Raw genomic sequence first — 19,248 nt, 5'->3', positions numbered from 1 at the left:
CAACCCTAACCCCACCCCCTAACCCAACCCCCTAACCCAACCCCCTAACCCCTAACCCCACCCTACCCCCTAACCCTAACCCAACCCTAACCCCACCCCCTAACCCAACCCCTAACCCAACCCCACCCCCTAACCCAACCCTACCCCCTAACCCTAACCCAACCCTACCCCTTAACCCCACCCTACCCTACCCCTTACCCAACCCCTAACCTAACCCTACCCCCACCCTCTAACGCAACCCTACCCCAACCCCTAACCCAACCCTACCCCCTGACCCCACCCCTAACCTCACCCTACCCCCTAACCCCACCCAACCCCTAACCCTACCCCCTAACCTAACCCCACCCCTAACCCCCACCCTCTAACCCAACCCTAACCCCACCCTACAACTCTTCATGGAACCACAGCCCCTCCCCTTTACAGGACTACACTACACAGCCCCTCCCCTTTACAGGAAGACACTACACAGCCCCTCCCCTTTACAGGAAGACACTACACAGCCCCTCCCCTTTACAGGAAGACACTACACAGCCCCTCCCCTTTACAGGAAGACACTACACAGCCCCTCCCCTTTACAGGAAGACACTACACAGCCCCTCCCCTTTACAGGAAGACACTACACAGCCCCTCCCCTTTACAGGAAGACACTACACAGCCCCTCCCCTTTACAGGAAGACACTACACAGCCCCTCCCCTTTACAGGAAGACACTACACAGCCCCTCCCCTTTACAGGAAGACACTACACAGCCCCTTCCCTTTACAGGAAGACACTACACAGCCCCTTCCCTTTACAGGAAGACACTACACAGCCCCTTCCCTTTACAGGAAGACACTACACAGCCCCTTCCCTTTACAGGAAGACACTACACAGCCCCTTCCCTTTACAGGAAGACACTACACAGCCCCTTCCCTTTACAGGAAGACACTACACAGCCCCTTCCCTTTACAGGAAGACACTACACAGCCCCTTCCCTTTACAGGAAGACACTACACAGCCCCTCCCCTTTACAGGAAGACACTACACAGCCCCTCCCCTTTACAGGAAGACACTACACAGCCCCTTCCCTTTACAGGAAGACACTACACAGCCCCTCCCCTTTACAGGAAGACACTACACAGCCCCTCCCCTTTACAGGAAGACACTACACAGCCTTTGTGGTCTGGTCCTACTGATCTCAGACATACTTTAGCTGCAGAGGTCTGAAGTGCAGTCGAATCTCTGCTAGCCTTGGTTCCTGACTGACAATTCAGCAAAGTGAACTCAGCCTACATATTTTCTGATGGACACCACCAGGCTTCCACACACACACACACACACACACACACACACACACACACACACACACACACACACACACAGTTTCCTCTATACATGCTGCAGTGCATGCAGTACAGTAGAGTAGAATGCCTGTCGTGCTGCGTGACATGTGCCTGAGGCTACAACAGGAACCAGGAAGTTGGCTTCAATGAAAGCTTCTCTCAGCATGGAGACATGATGTGCTCTGTGATACAGACTGACTACAGAGGTAGAGGCACAGCTAACTAACATCATGAAATAGACAGTCCCAGGGAGAAGATATTGATACATCTCTACGATGTTGGTCGATAGTCTAAAGGCTAAGGATGGCACAACTATCATATACAGCAATCGTGTAACCAACAATTATGGACAATAACTGTTAACAAGTCCCATAGGGCAGTGCACAATTGGCCCAGCGTGTCCAGGTTTGGCCGGGGTAGGCCGTCGTTGTAAATAAGAATTTGTTCTTTACGGACTTGCCTAGTTAAAACGTAGGCTAAATAAAACAACAAAATAAAAATGACAAACCTCCTGGCGTTGACAACTTACATGCTGACCATACTAGACACGTCACGTGCGCGAGCACTGCAAAATAAATCTTACACATACATGTTATTCAATCACTGCACCCACATTGCCTCGTGAACAGCTCGGTGGACATGCGCTAAAATAGAAAAATCGGTTCTATTTGTGACGCTCAACACGCTGCAAGTCTGGCCTCTCACATCTCCTCATTAGGTTTTTATGAGCATATACCCACATGGGTGATTGAAAGATGAACTTCTACTACAACCTACTGGAGTGTGACGCTGTAAAGTTGGTTGCCAACCGCCATATTAAAGTCCAAAATAATAAGAAGCAGCATGAGGAAGGAGGCGGGATGACGAGAAAGGAATTTGGTTTACCGTTTTATCTGTGGATTAATTGTCAGTGTAGAGGACCTTGTGCATTTCAGGTAAAATAACACAATGTTTATATCCCAGGACAAATTAGCTAGCAACAGCAAGCTAGCTAGCTAAATTGTCAAAAGTTTTTAATGCTTTTCGACCTGTCCCCAAATTAATATAATTGGTTCAGAGTTTGTTTTGTTATTTTAACCTGCGTGTCCTGACGTGGACGTGCGCACATTGTTTTTGTTCACCCACACCAGAAGCGATTCTGGTGTGGGTGAACAAAAACAATGTGCGCACGTCCAGTTTGGTCAGCATGTTAGATGGAAAGCTACTGAGGATAATAGCTGACTCTATAGCCACTCTTACCTGTCACATCTTTAAATCTGAGCCAAGAGGAAAGTCTGTTCTCAGCTAAAGCAATTCCTCTACCCAAGAGTGGTAAAGTGGCCTTTACTGGTTCTAATAGCAGACCTATCAGCTGGCTGCCAGCTCTAACTGCTCCAACTGTTGGGGGAAAAAATAGTGATTCACCAAATTCAATCTCTGTAAACAAATTAACAACAGACTTTTAGCATGCTTATAGAGTACCGCACTGACACATGACTGATGATTGATGAAAAATAAATTGATGAGACGACTGTGGGAGCTGTACAGTAAGATGTCAATGTAGCTTTTGATATTGACCATCATCTACTGTTGAGAAAACTTTATGCGTTATGGCTTTTTAACCTCAGCTCTGAATCCACAATATGGCAATCTAATAGAACTCAAAGGGTTTTCTTTAACGGAAGCTTATCTAATGTCAAACATCTAAAGCGTGGTGTACCGCAGGGCAGCTCTCTAGGCCCTCTACTATTATTTTCACCAATGACCTGGCATTAAACAAAGTGTGTGTGTCCATTTACGCTGATGAGTAATCCATATACACATCAGCAACCACAGCTAATGAAGTCACTGAAACCCTTAAAGAGTTGTAGGTCTGTTTTGGAATAGGTGGCGAGTAATAAACTAGTCCTGAACATTTCTAAAACTAAGAGCATTGTATTTGGTACAAATTATTCCCTAAGTTCTAGACCTCTGCTGAATCTGGTAATGAATGGTGTGGCTGTTGAACAAGTTGAGGAGACTAAATTACTTGGTATTACCAGATTGTAAACTGTCATGGTCCAAACATATAGACTCAATGGTTATAAAGATGGGGAGAGGTCTGTCCGTAATAAAAGAGATGCTCTGAGTTTTGACACCACACTCCACAAAGCATGTCCTGCAGGCTCAAGTTTGATCTCATCTTGATTATTGTCCAGTCATATGGTCAATTGATGCAAAGAAAGACCTGCAGCCGGCCCAGAACAGAGCGGCACATCTTGCTCTTCATTGTAGTTAGAGGGCTAATAATAATACTATGTATGCTATTCTCTCTTGGCTGAGAGTTGAGGAAAGACTGACTGTCATTTCTTGCTTTAAGAAACATTAAAGCAACACCTCATGGCACAACGCCTCTTCCCCCATGTGATATACCTGTTGTTGTGTATGTACTGACATGTATGTAACTGATAGATGCACACACACATTTTTTAAATTGAAAAGTCTTGTCTGTAATGTATATTTCGTTATGTCGGAACCCCAGTAAAACTAGCTGTCGCCGTTGGCGTCGGTTAACTGGGGGTCCTAATAAATCACATCTACCTGCTGCTGTTTCTGCTGCCACTGTTACTACTGCCGTTTCGACTGCTGTTTCTACTGTTACTACTGTTACTACTGCAGCTGTTACTACCGTTACTACTGCAGCTGTTTCTACCGCTACTGCTGTTTCTACTGTTACTACTGCAGCTGTTTCTACTGTTACTACTGCCGTTTCGACTGCTGTTTCTACCGTTACTACCGCTACTGCTGTTTCTACCGTTACTACTGCAGCTGTTTCTACTGCAGCTGTTTCTACTGTTACTACGGCTGCTGTTTCTACTGTTACTACGGCTGCTGTTTCTACTGTTACTACGGCTGCTGTGTCTACTGTTACTACTGCAGCTGTTTCTACTGTCACTACTGTTACTACTGCAGCTGTTTCTACTGTCACTACTGCAGCTGTTTCTACGGTTACTCCTGTCACTACTGTTACTACTGCAGCTGTTTCTACTGTCACTACTGTTACTACTGCAGCTGTTTCTACTGTCACTACTGCAGCTGTTTCTACTGTTACTACTGCAGCTGTTTCTACTGCAGCTGTTACTACTGTCACTACGGCTGCTGTTTCTACTGTTACTACGGCTGCTGTTTCTACTGTTACGGCTGCTGTTTCTACTGTTACTACGGCTGCTGTTTCTACTGTTACTACGGCTGCTGTTTCTACTGTTACTACGGCTGCTGTTTCTACGGCTGCTGTTTCTACTGTTACTACTGCTGCTGTTTCTACTGCAGCTGTTTCTACTGTTACTACTGCAGCTGATACTACTGTTTCTACTGCAGCTGTTACTACTGTCACTATTTCTACTGTTACTACTGCAGCTGTTTCTACTGTCACTACTGGAGCTATTTCTACTGTTACTACTGCTGCTGTTACTATTGCTGTTTCTACTGCAGCTGTTACTATTGCTGTTTCTACTGCAGCTGTTTCTACTGTTACTACTGCAGCTGTTTCTACTGTCACTACTGCAGCTGTTTCTACTGTTACTACTGCAGCTGTTTCTACTGTTACTACTGCAGCTGTTTCTACTGTTACTACTGCAGCTGTTTCTACTGTCACTACTGCAGCTGTTTCTGTTACTACGGCTGCTGTTTCTACTGTCACTACTGGAGCTATTTCTACTGTTACTACTGCAGCTGTTTCTACTGTTACTACTGCAGCTGTTTCTACTGCTACTGCTGTTACTACTGTTTCTACTGTTACTACTGCAGCTGTTTCTACTGCAGCTGTTTCTACTGTTACTACGGCTGCTGTTTCTACTGTTACTACTGCAGCTGTTTCTACTGTCACTACTGCAGCTGTTTCTACTGCAGCTGTTTCTACTGCAGCTGTTTCTACTGTTACTACGGCTGCTGTTTCTACTGTTACTACTGCAGCTGTTTCTACTGCAGCTGTTACTACTGTTACTACGGCAGCTGTTTCTACTGTTACTACTGCAGCTGTTTCTACTGTCACTACTGCAGCTGTTTCTACTGTTACTACGGCTGCTGTTTCTACTGTTACTACTGCAGCCGTTTCTACTGTCACTACTGTTACTACTGCAGCTGTTTCTACTGTCACTACTGCAGCTGTTTCTACGGTTACTACTGTCACTACTGTTACTACTGCAGCTGTTTCTACTGTCACTACTGTTACTACTGCAGCTGTTTCTACTGTCACTACTGCAGCTGTTTCTACTGTTACTACGGCTGCTGTTTCTACTGTTACTACTGCAGCTGTTTCTACTGCAGCTGTTACTACTGTCACTACGGCTGCTGTTTCTACTGTTACTACTGCAGCTGTTTCTACTGTTACTACTGTCACTACTGTTACTACTGCAGCTGTTTCTACTGTCACTACTGCAGCTGTTTCTACTGTCACTACTGCAGCTGTTTCTACTGTTACTACGGCTGCTGTTTCTACTGTCACTACTGTCACTACGGCTGCTGTTTCTACTGTTACTACGGCTGCTGTTTCTACTGTTACTACTGCTACTGCAGCTGTTTCTACTGTTACTACTGCTACTGCTGTTTCTACTGTTACTACTGCTACTGCTGTTTCTACTGTTACTACTGCTACTGCTGTTTCTACTGTTACTACTGCTACTGCTGTTTCTACAGTCACTACTGCAGCTGTTTCTACTGCAGCTGTTTCTACTGTTACTACTGCAGCTGTTTCTACTGTCACTACTGCTGCTGTTTCTACTGTTACTACTGCTGCTGTTTCTACAGTCACTACTGCAGCTGTTTCTACTGCAGCTGTTTCTACTGTTACTACTGCAGCTGTTTCTACTGTCACTACTGGAGCTGTTTCTACTGTTACTACTGCAGCTGTTTCTACTGTTACTACTGCAGCTGTTTCTACTGTTACTACTGCAGCTGTTTCTACTGTTACTACTGCAGCTGTTTCTACTGCAGCTGTTTCTACTGTTACTACTGCAGCTGATACTACTGTTTCTACTGCAGCTGTTACTACTGTCACTATTTCTACTGTTACTACTGCAGCTGTTACTACTGCTGCTGCTACTACTAATAGTACTGCTGTTGTTACTACTGCAGCTGCTACTACTACTAATACTACTGCTGCTGTTACTACTGCAGCTGCTACTACTACTACTAATACTACTGCTGCTGTTACTACTACTACTACTAATACTACTGCTGCTGTTACTACTGCTGCTGCTACTACTAATAGTACTGCTGCTGTTACTACTGCTGCTGCTACTACTAATAGTACTGCTGCTGTTACTACTGCTGCTGCTACTACTAATAGTACTGCTGCTGTTACTACTGCTGCTGCTACTACTAATAGTACTGCTGCCGTTACTACTGCTGCTGCTACTACTAATAGTACTGCTGCCGTTACTACTGCTGCTGCTGCTACTACTAATAGTACTGCTGCTGTTACTACTGCTGCTGCTGCTACTACTAATAGTACTGCTGCTGTTACTACTGCTGCTGCTGCTACTACTAATAGTACTGCTGCTGTTACTACTGCTGCTGCTACTACTAATAGTACTGCTGCCGTTACTACTGCTGCTGCTACTACTAATACTACTGCTGCCGTTACTACTGCTGCTGCTGCTACTAATAGTCCTGCTGCCGTTACTACTGCTGCTGCTACTACTAATAGTACTGCTGCTGTTACTACTGCTGCTACTACTACTACTAATAGTACTGCTGCCGTTACTACTGCTGCTGCTGCTACTACTAATAGTACTGCTGCTGTTACTACTGCTACTACTAATACTACTGCAGCTGTTTCTACTGTCACTACAGCTGCTGTTACTACTGCTGTTACTACAGCTGCTGTTACTACTGCTGTTACTACAAATACTACTGCTGCTGCTACTACTGATGTTACTGCTGCTGCTGCTATTACTACTACTACTACTGTTACTACTGCTGCTGTTACTACTACTACTGTTACTACTGCTGCTGTTACTACTACTACTGCTGTTACTACTGCTACTACTGCTGCTGTTACTACTGCTACTGCTGTTACTACTACTGTTACTACTGCTGTTACTACTGCTGTTACTACTACTACTGCTGTTACTACTGCTGTTACTACTACTGCTGTTACTACTGCTGCTGTTACTACTGCTGCTGTTACTACTGCTGCTGTTGTTACTCCTAGTGCTGTTACTACTACTACTACGGTTACTATTGCTATTACTACTACTGCTGTTACTACTAGTGCTGTTACTACTACTGCTGTTACTACTACTACTGGAAAAAGTAAACAGTCATACTTGAGTAAAAGTAAAGATACCTTAATAGAAAATGACTCAAGTAAAAGTGAGTCACCCAGTAAAATACTACTTGAGTAAAAGTCAATGTATTTAGTTTTAAATACTTAAGTATCAAAAGAAGTATAAATAATTTCAAATTCCATATATAAAGCAAACTAGACGCCATAATGTTCTTGTTTTTTTACATTTATGGATAAGCAGAGGCACACTCCAACACTCAGACTTGATTTACAAACGAAGCATATGCTTAGTGAGTCTGCAACACCAGAGGCAGCAGGGATGACCAGGGTTGTTTTCTTGATAAGTGTGTGAATTAGGAAGGAAACATCTCAGGGATTTTATCAGGAGGCCAAAGGTGACTTTAAAACCGTTAAGAGTCTAATGGAGACTAGTCAGGATCGAGGGAAAGATGAACGGAGCAAAGTACATTGAGAGATGAGAGATCATTGATGAAAACCTGTTGGGTATTGTGATGTCATTATGGGGTATTGTGATGTCATTATGGGGTATTGTGATGTCATTATGGGGTAGTGTGTGTAGGCTGATGAGGGGAAAAAAAACAATTGAATCCCTTTTAGAACAAGTCTGTAACGTAAACAAAATGTGGAAAAAGTGAAGGGGTCTGAATACTTTCCGAATGCCCTGTAAAGTGTTTATTAGTTGGCAGGAGTCTTTAGTTTAACATTGTTTTCATGCATTTCGAATAACTTAAGACTTTTTCTGGTAGATGTTTCCTAACACCCCCTTGTTTCATCTGTTTGACCACAAATCTAAGCCTTTGCTTATACTTAATTTTTAGGACGGACAATGGTTAAAAATGTATATATGCCTTAATATCAACAACAACAAAAATATTGACTCTTGGCTTTCATTTGACATTCTCCTGTGAACTTCACGTTGGTGCTCGTAGAAATTAAACACAGTAGAAGATATAAATACACAGTATTGCCACAACTATATGTCCGGTTATGTAGGGCTATGTCATCTGATGTATGTTATCTGTATTTTTTTTATTTTATGATTTAATTAGGCAAGTCCGTTAAGAACAAATTTCTATTTACAATGAAGGCCTACCAAAAGGCCTCCTGCGGGGACGGGGTCTGGGATTAAAAATAAATGAATGAAATAGAAATATAGGACAGAACACACATCACGACAAGAGACAGACAACACTACATAAAGACCTGAGACAACAACATAGAAATTGCATGTCAAATATGCCTGTCCGGAGTCAATTTCTCTATGGGATATTAAATGTATACCAATCTATTCTAAAGCACAGTCGATCACATTAGGACAGACCATTAACTGACCTGGATATGCCTGATGATGATGATATATATGTGACCTGGCATTATCTGATTGGCTGAGAGGTGGATATCACCTACAGCATTAGTTAGGCAGCATTGAGCATTTCACTGGTAGCCACAGCAACTATATAGCCTGGAACTAAAACTGATATACTCCCATCGACCTGGTGAAGTGAAACGGTACATATCAGTTCAGATTCCAAGCTAGACACTTCAGGCAGAGTCAGAATGCATCTTGCTGCAACCACAATAGTGCTAAGAGCTTTTGTTCTGCACAGCTCCATGTGTTGCTCAAGCTAGGCACCAGTCCGCAAGTCAGGGTAACAGTTTCACTCATTTACTTCCATCCGGCTCAATTCTTTCCTTCACTGGTTTGCCATTTGACTATTCTCTCTGTTGTTTAGCTCCATCCGGCTACAAAGGAGCTCTCTGTGTGTGAGAACTGCAACTCTGTATGCTGGCTATTGTTTATAGAGGGGGTCAGAGCCAGAGGTCAGTGACCTAACTGGGAGAACTACTGCCTTGGCCCAAGGCGACCATTTTCTCTCTAAGACTGACACACACACTATTGCTTGGCCAAAGGGTATTATATGAACCTGAGTTAGTTCCTGTGCGTGTGAATGTTTTTTTTTTTTATGTGCAAGCTCAGCTGAGTAAGATTTCCCATGTATTTATTACGCCATAATTAACTTGAAATTTAAAAGGATACCAAACAGCAATACACCATCAACCGCAAATACAAATGAGTTGTTAAAGCCCTATCTCAGCCAAGTCCTCCAAAAGGGTCCAAAAACAAAGGCTGCCCACTGTCTCTTCAAGCTGCTGCCCACTGTCTCTTCAAGCTGCTGCCCACTGTCTCTACAAGCTGCTGCCCACTGTCTCCACAAGCTGATGCCCACTGTCTCCACAAGCTGCTGCCCACTGTCTCTACAAGCTGCTGCCCACTGTCTCCACAAGCTGCTGCCCACTGTCTCCACAAGCTGCTGCCCACTGTCTCCACAAGCTGCTGCCCACTGTCTCTTCAAGCTGCTGCCCACTGTCTCTACAAGCTGCTGCCCACTGTCTCTACAAGCACAGTCTCTTCAAGCTGCTGCCCACTGTCTCTACAAGCCGCTGCCCACTGTCTCTTCAAGCTGCTGCCCACTGTCTCTTCAAGCTGCTGCCCACTGTCTCTACAAGCCCACTGTCTCTTCAAGCTGCTGCCCACTGTCTCTACAAGCCCACTGTCTCTTCAAGCTGCTGCCCACTGTCTCTTCAAGCTGCTGCCCACTGTCTCTTCAAGCCCACTGTCTCTTCAAGCTGCTGCCCACTGTCTCTACAAGCCCACTGTCTCTTCAAGCTGCTGCCCACTGTCTCTACAAGCTGCTGCCCACTGTCTCTACAAGCCCACTGTCTCTTCAAGCTGCTGCCCACTGTCTCTACAAGCCCACTGTCTCTACAAGCCCACTGTCTCTTCAAGCTGCTGCCCACTGTCTCTACAAGCCCACTGTCTCTACAAGCCCACTGTCTCTACAAGCCCACTGTCTCTACAAGCCCACTGTCTCTTCAAGCTGCTGCCCACTGTCTCTACAAGCCCACTGTCTCTTCAAGCTGCTGCCCACTGTCTCTACAAGCTGCTGCCCACTGTCTCTACAAGCCCACTGTCTCTTCAAGCTGCTGCCCACTGTCTCTACAAGCCCACTGTCTCTACAAGCCCACTGTCTCTACAAGCCCACTGTCTCTACAAGCCCACTGTCTCTCAAGCTGCTGCCCACTGTCTCTACAAGCTGCTGCCCACTGTCTCCACAAGCTGCTGCCCACTGTCTCCACAAGCTGCTGCCCACTGTCTCCACAAGCTGCTGCCCACTGTCTCTACAAACCCACTGTCTCTTCAAGCTGCTGCCCACTGTCTCTACAAGCGGCTGCCCACTGTCTCTACAAGCCCACTGTCTCTTCAAGCTGCTGCCCACTGTCTCTACAAGCTGCTGCCCACTGTCTCTTCAAGCTGCTGCCCACTGTCTCTTCAAGCTGCTGCCCACTGTCTCTACAAGCCCACTGTCTCTACAAGCCCACTGTCTCTACAAGCCCACTGTCTCTACAAGCCCAATGTCTCTACAAGCCGCTGCCCACTGTCTCTACAAGCCCACTGTCTCTACAAGCCCACTGTTTCTACAAGCCCACTGTCTCTACAAGCCCACTGTCTCTACAAGCCCACTGTCTCTACAAGCCCACTGTCTCTACAAGCCCACTGTCTCTACAAGCCCACTGTCTCTACAAGCTGCTGCCCACTGTCTCTACAAGCTGCTGCCCACTGTCTCTACAAGCCCACTGTCTCTTCAAGCTGCTGCCCATTGTCTCTACAAGCTGCTGCCCACTGTCTCTACAAACTGCTGCCCACTGTCTCTACAAGCTGCTGCCCACTGTCTCTACAAGCTGCTGCCCACTGTCTCTACAATCTGCTGCCCACTGTCTCTACAAGCCCACTGTCTCTACAAGCTGCTGCCCATTGTCTCTACAAGCTGCTGCCCACTGTCTCTACAAACTGCCGCCCACTGTCTCTACAAACTGCCGCCCACTGTCTCTACAAACTGCCGCCCACTGTCTCTACAAACTGCCGCCCACTGTCTCTACAAACTGCCGCCCACTGTCTCTACAAACTGCCGCCCACTGTCTCTACAAACTGCTGCCCACTGTCTCTACAAACTGCTGCCCACTGTCTCTACAAGCCCACTGTCTCTACAAGCTGCTGCCCACTGTCTCCACAAGCTGCTGCCCACTGTCTCTACAAGCCCACTGTCTCTACAAGCTGCTGCCCACTGTCTCCACAAGCTGCTGCCCACTGTCTCCACAAGCTGCTGCCCACTGTCTCCACAAGCTGCTGCCCACTGTCTCTACAAGCCGACTGTCTCTACAAGCTGCTGCCCACTGTCTCTTCAAGCTCCTGCCCACTGTCTCCACAAGCTGCTGCCCACTGTCTCCACAAGCCCACTGTCTCTACAAGCGGCTGCCCACTGTCTCTACAAGCCCACTGTCTCTTCAAGCTGCTGCCCACTGTCTCTTCAAGCTGCTGCCCACTGTCTCTACAAGCCCACTGTCTCTACAAGCCCACTGTCTCTACAAGCCCACTGTCTCTACAAGCCCACTGTCTCTACAAGCCCACTGTCTCTACAAGCCCACTGTCTCTACAAGCTGCTGCCCACTGTCTCTACAAGCTGCTGCCCACTGTCTCTACAAGCCCACGGTCTCTACAAGCTGCCGCCCACTGTCTCTACAAGCTGCCGCCCACTGTCTCTACAAGCTGCCGCCCACTGTCTCTACAAGCTGCCGCCCACTGTCTCTACAAGATGCCGCCCACTGTCTCTACAAGATGCCGCCCACTGTCTCTACAAGCCCACTGTCTCTACAAGCCCACTGTCTCTACAAGCCCACTGTCTCTACAAGCCCACTGTCTCTACAAGCCCACTGTCTCTACAAGCCCACTGTCTCTACAAGCCCACTGTCTCTACAAGCCCACTGTCTCTACAAGCCCACTGTCTCTACAAGCCCACTGTCTCTACAAGCCCACTGTCTCTACAAGCCCACTGTCTCTACAAGCCCACTGTCTCTACAAGCCCACTGTCTCTACAAGCCCACTGTCTCTACAAGCCCACTGTCTCTACAAGCCCACTGTCTCTACAAGCCCACTGTCTCTACAAGCCCACTGTCTCTACAAGCCCACTGTCTCTACAAGCCCACTGTCTCTACAAGCCCACTGTCTCTACAAGCCCACTGTCTCTACAAGCCCACTGTCTCTACAAGCCCACTGTCTCTACAAGCCCACTGTCTCTACAAGATGCCGCCCACTGTCTCTACAAGATGCCGCCCACTGTCTCTACAAGATGCCGCCCACTGTCTCTACAAGATGCCGCCCACTGTCTCTACAAGATGCCGCCCACTGTCTCTACAAGATGCCGCCCACTGTCTCTACAAGATGCCGCCCACTGTCTCTACAAGATGCCGCCCACTGTCTCTACAAGATGCCGCCCACTGTCTCTACAAGATGCCGCCCACTGTCTCTACAAGATGCCGCCCACGTCTCTACAAGATCTCTACAAGATGCCGCCCACGTTCTCTACAAGATGCCGCCCACTGTCTCTACAAGATGCCGCCCACTGTCTCTACAAGATGCCGCCCACTGTCTCTACAAGATGCCGCCCACTGTCTCTACAAGATGCCGCCCACTGTCTCTACAAGATGCCGCCCACTGTCTCTACAAGATGCCGCCCACTGTCTCTACAAGATGCCGCCCACTGTCTCTACAAGATGCCGCCCACTGTCTCTACAAGATGCCGCCCACTGTCTCTACAAGATGCCGCCCACTGTATCTACAAGCTGCTGCCCACTGTCTCTACAAGCTGCTGCCCACTGTCTCTTCAAGCTGCTGCCCACTGTCTCTACAAGATGCCGCCCACTGTCTCTACAAGCTGCTGCCCACTGTCTCTACAAGCTGCTGCCCACTGTCTCTACAAGATGCCGCCCACTGTCTCTACAAGATGCTGCCCACTGTCTCTACAAGATGCTGCCCACTGTCTCTACAAGCTGCCGCCCACTGTCTCTACAAGCTGCTGCCCATCCACCCCTACAGATAACATGTTTCTGGTCTGGTGATGCTAAAGGCCCAGTGACACCCTCTTCAGAAGCAGTCCGTTTACCCTCTGCGGGCTCGGCCATTCCCTCTGCCACTCTATTTTGGCCCCTTGTACCTAACAGGCATAATGCAGCCTTTCTGTGAGCTCAAAAGGAGAGAAGGAGAGGGGGAAAAGGCAAAGGGAGATGAGGACAGAGCGCAGGCTGTGTGGGAGGATGTCTGGTGGTTCTGACAGCTGCCGCTATTGCACCCAGCGAGCCAAAGGAAGTGGCAGAGAGAGCAAGAGAGGGGCAGAGAGATAAGAGAGGGGCAGAGAAATAGAGAGGGGCAGAGAGAGAGAGGAAGAGAAAGAGAGTAGGGCGAATAATTATGACTTCCCATCACCATCACATTCCTTATGGTTAAGGCATGCTGTATCTCCTTAGTGGGGGGTACATATATGCGGCTACTGATATCTGCGTCGGGATAAGAGCGTCTGTTAAATCACTATACTATATTTGTGCCATACACCCGGTGCAGACAGAGTGCAATCAATCCCCTTAGCAGGATGCCCAATAGGCTGGTAGGATTCAGAACAAGTGGTCATCGCGATTACATTCATAGCAGATCTCTAGGGTTTAAAACACTGCCTTACTATAAGGCTGAGCCTAAGTATTGGATTCACATCAATATTTCAAATCACGCAATGAGATGGAAAACGATAAGTCTGAGCTTCAGTTCCTTGAACTGTGTCATCCGTTCGGCTGTGTGACTCGGCTACTGTACAAAAATGTGACTGTTTCCCAAATAGCATCCTATTCTCTACACAGTAAAACGTTTTTTTAGGGGGGGACCAGAACCCTAAACAGGCCCCTACAACTCAAGATTCGGACCAACCAATCCCTCTTCAACTATGATAAACAGCAGCCAATACCTGTGGTTTTGGAAGATGCCGAGTGAGTAAGAACACACGATGCAAACAGCTAGATTGTTATAAGTGTTCTTCAGAGGTCCACTCATGAATCCGGATCTGTCCATTTTGTTTGTTTGACTAACAAAAATAAAGGCTAAAGGACTCTGCGGTCAATTTCAGAACACAGTAGTAATAGCAGCGGATGTTGCAACAATTTTAACATCTTACCTATCAAATGGAACAAAACGTCAATCGATACATCTCTATGAGAAGAACGCAGAGGTGGCAAACACGTGGATGGAATAGATGTCAGAGACAGTCGTAATATACATTCGAGTCAGTTAAAACGATTCCCCCAAAAAATAAATAATGGTGATGCAGTCAATTGTTCTTGAGCTTGATGAAAAACAACACGGCGGAGTCTCAACCGTCGAGCGATATAACCACCGAAACAACTCGACCCAGTCACAAAACGAGTGAGATGAAGCACAGTGTTCCTGGAAATTAATCCGACTGTGAAAACTATCTAAATGAATGCACAAAACTTCAAATCGTGCTCCTGCGCCGTTTTGTCGGCCTTAGTAGTACGAAATGCACGTAGTTAGCCAAGAGGGTCACTGAGCGCAAAGTTCAGAACGTTGAAGATAGAAATGTATCGCATTTATCATTAGAACATTGTTGCCGACAACTGTAGCAGTTCTAGATGTTGAATTGCTATCTGCAACGTTCTGCGTGTTCCGCCCCTACCGTGAGCCCTTGCACTACGCATGCGCGCGTTGGACAACACTCTGCAGTCCATGAAAGTACAATAGCTACTCAAAAAGACCAAATTAAAATATGACCCACCCCATCACGGAAATTAATACATAACAGATTGCTCTGCTTCTCGGATAATATCTCATTATTTTGAAAAGGAAAATATCATCTTAGATCAAACATTTAAAAATCATTTTTATGTATCATAGAGATGCATCTATTGACATTTTGTTCTGTTTGATAGATAAGATGTGAAAAAGCGTTACATTGTTTCTACATCCGCTGCTACACTATTGCGCAAGTGAACAGCAAACCTGGTTTAAAAAAAACAGATAAAGCAACGCCTCGCGGCACAACGCCTCGCGGCCCCTATTGGACCTAGATCGTTTAATGTGTATGTGCCCTTCTGTATTTATTATTTTATTTCTGTAGTTCTGTCCTTGAGCTGTTCTTGTCTATTGATGTTCTGTATTATGTCATGTTTTGTGTGAACCCAGGAAGAGTAGCTGCTGCCTTTGCAACAGCTAAATGGGGATCCTAATAAAATACCAAACATGTATTACAAATGGCTGAAATAAAGTAAGCAATAAGTGAGTTAAATCAACCTTTTTATTTTTGTTAATTTTCTCATGACAAAAAAAAAAGAATCCGTATGTGGACAATGAGCACAGAATAACAATTGACATTGAGGATTGTCCATCACCACAGAATAATACGTCATCCTCAACGAGACATTTCATCCAGGCCAATTTAGCCAGGAAACCATCTTTATTCACCGCGTGGTGGTTACTACTCCGGAAGCTTGCGCCTTTCCAGTGTGGCTCATTCCATTGCCTTAACTCTGTCCACGTGAAAACCAATTAATGCCGACATTCACAAGGCCTTTGTATAAAATGTTTTACAAAATACTATATATCCTGTAACTCAACAAAGTATGCTGTTATGGCCCCCTGGTGGACCAGATGGGAATAAATCAATCATTCCATATTGGTCAGATGAGTTTGAGTTTACCTTACAATACTAAGTAGACCCTGATCAAACGTAGGAGTCAGCCTCCGCCAGGTGACCCCTGTAGGAGTCAGCCTCCGCCAGGTGTCCCCTGTAGGAGTCAGCCTCCGCCAGGTGACCCCTGTAGGAGTCAGCCTCCGCCAGGTGACCCCTGTAGGAGTCAGCCTCCGCCAGGTGACCCCTGTAGGAGTCAGCCTCCGCCAGGTGAGCCTCCCCAGGTGTCCCCTGTAGGAGTCAGCCTCCGCCAGGTGACCCCTGTAGGAGTCAGCCTCCGCCAGGTGACCCCTGTAGGAGTCAGCCTCCGCCAGGTGACCCCTGTAGGAGTCAGCCTCCGCCAGGTGACCCCTGTAGGAGTCAGCCTCCGCCAGGTGACCCCTGTAGGAGTCAGCCTCCGCCAGGTGACCCCTGTAGGAGTCAGCCTCCGCCAGGTGACCCCTGTAGGATCACAAATTGAAATAAATTGAAATAGAAATGTGCTCTCCTTTCTTCAGGAAACTATAATGAGACCAAAATGAAACAGGTGGATTTAAATTTAAAATATCGTTTTCACTATCTAAGACCCATATCACATTCATTATGATCAACAATGTAAGAAATGATCGTAGAGCAGCACTCCTACACTGAGACACGTTATGAATCTGGGCCCTGAACTGAATCCCCTTTTTAAAAAACACTAAGGATTGCTTAAATCACCATAACAATAAAATGTTATTCCTAAAGTCCCAGACATATTGCCATGAGCTTTAGGAGTGGTATCCCAGACACAGATTAGTACTAAAAAGCACAATGGAGATTATCCATGGAAAAATTAATTAATTTCAGTCAAGGACTAGGCTTAATCTGTATCCAGGAAATCAGCCCTTATGGTTTGAATAGAAATTCAATTGATTTGCTACTCCTTTCTCAAAAGGCAGGTAGACCCACCGAGAGGAGGCCGGTAGACCCACCGAGAGGAGGCCGGTAGACCCACCGAGAGGAGGCCGGTAGACCGACAGAGAGGAGTCCGGTAGACCGACAGAGAGGAGGCCGGTAGACCGACAGAGAGGAGGCCGGTAGACCGACAGAGATGAGGCCGAGAGGGTAGACCCACCGAGAGAGAGGAGGCCGGTAGACCCACCGAGAGGAGGCCGGTAGACCCACCGAGAGGAGTCCAGTAGACCCACAGAGAGGAGGCCGAGAGGAGGGTAGACCCACAGAGAGGAGGCCAGTAGACCCACAGAGAGGAGGCCAGTAAGACCCACCGAGAGGAGGCCAGTAGACCCCACCAGTAGACAGGAGTCCAGTAGACCCACCGAGAGGAGTCCAGTAGACCCACAGAGAGGAGTCCAGTAGACCCACCGAGACCCACAGGAGGCCAGTAGACCCCACCGACCCACAGGAGGCCAGTAGACCCACCGAGAGGAGGCCAGTAGACCCACCCCAGAGAGAGGAGGCCAGTCCAGTAGACCCCACCAGTAGAGAGGAGGCCAGTAGACCCACCGAGAGGAGGCCAGTAGAGCCACCGAGAGGAGGCCAGTAGACCCACAGAGAGGAGGCCAGTAGACCCACAGAGAGGAGGCCAGTAGACCCACAGAGAGGAGGCCAGTAGACCCACAGAGAGGCCAGTAGAAGCACCGAGCGGAGGCCAGTAGACCCACAGATGAATTAGGGATGAAGTCTGGAGCACGAGACTACTACAGATATAATCCCATTCATAATCACATTTGGCCATTGTGGGGGGAATAATCTGTAATCTGACGTTATTGGTTAATTAAATGAACATTCATTACAAAAAAAGTGTTGGTAAAGAGTGAGGGTTTGACCGGTCAACCAACCCGTTTCTACAGATTGAGATGTCCTCCTCTGTCCGCCACACACTATTCAACAAGGACCCAGAGAAACTATTAGGCCTACCTATTCTCTGGAGGAAAAAACAAACATGTAAAAATGTGTTTGATCCTTGACAACAATATTCTCACAGCACCTTTTAAACGAGGCAGTTGATAGTCTAGCTGCTCTTCTAAAAAACATGAGCGCTTGGGACCAAGGTTTCATCTGCATTTTGGTCAAATTTGAGTTATTGACATAGCCCTTGTTCTGTTACCTGTTCTCCACCTATATAGTACTCTTAAGTACTCCAATTCATGTTGTTAAATTCAAAAGAATACAAGATTAAAAAAAAAAATTGCTGACACCATTCAAACCCTCTGAACTTTCAAGCCAATTACCTCAATCATATTCACGCAGGTTGAACCTTATAGTCCCAAACGGTCGACTTGGAAAGATCTGTTAACCACTGGGCAGGCACACAGCATGACTTTAGGGCACTCCCATGAAAACCACTGACAAAAGTTAGTGAGAACAACCCCTTTTCACTGTGTGTAAACAAGTTTCATTCACATTGAAATGTAATTGATACCAACGATAACTAGCATCTAGGCAGGAGAGCTTTAAAGGGATATGTGGCTCTCTCTCAAGCATGACTGAAAAAAAATATTTAAAGAATTTTAAAAAGTGGAAATAACAGACAAGGTGACATATCAACCATGCCAGCTGCCCATATCAACACAAATATCTGCTTGAAACCATTTCCTCATTATACAAATGTAGAAATGTACTGTAGAAATATCTAGAACCGAGTTGGTTCATATTAGCAACAGAACCCCCCCCCAAAAAAAAAAAAAAAAGTTGAACAAAAGAAATATCATATTATATCATACTTTGAAACACAAACACATACATCCTCTTATTCTAATAAAGACATATATCCTCTTATTCTAATAAAGACATATATCCTCATATTCTAATGAAGACATATATCCTCATATTCTAAAAAAGACATATATCCTCTTATTCTAATAAAGACATATATCCTCATATTCTAATAAAGACATATATCCTCTTATTCTCATAAAGACATATATCCTCTTATATCCTCTTATTCTAATAAAGACATATATCCTCTTATTCTAATAAAGACATATATCCTCATATATCCTCTTATTCTAATAAAGACATATATCCTCTTTGCACAGCAGTCACCTCAAATGCAGGTAGTAGAATGATGCAAATTGTAGCATAGTTTTAAA

At 46.2% G+C, this 19,248-nt stretch overlaps 1 protein-coding gene across 1 annotated transcript in view; it reads right to left on the bottom strand.

Annotated features, from left to right (window-relative positions):
• Window positions 1-15,119, bottom strand: part of LOC112236253 (tyrosine-protein kinase CSK-like) — a 39,825-nt gene extending 24,706 nt beyond the window's left edge. The window contains exon 1 of the mRNA XM_042301894.1: window positions 14,645-15,119. The gene's annotated coding sequence lies outside the window, so the exon portion shown is untranslated. The remainder of the gene's footprint in view (window positions 1-14,644) is intronic.
• Window positions 15,120-19,248: the final 4,129 nt, after the last annotated feature.

Source organism: Oncorhynchus tshawytscha, linkage group LG19, assembly GCF_018296145.1.
Source record: "Oncorhynchus tshawytscha isolate Ot180627B linkage group LG19, Otsh_v2.0, whole genome shotgun sequence".
Classification (NCBI taxonomy): Eukaryota; Metazoa; Chordata; class Actinopteri; order Salmoniformes; family Salmonidae; genus Oncorhynchus; species Oncorhynchus tshawytscha.
This window is presented reverse-complemented; position numbering and strand designations above follow the sequence as displayed.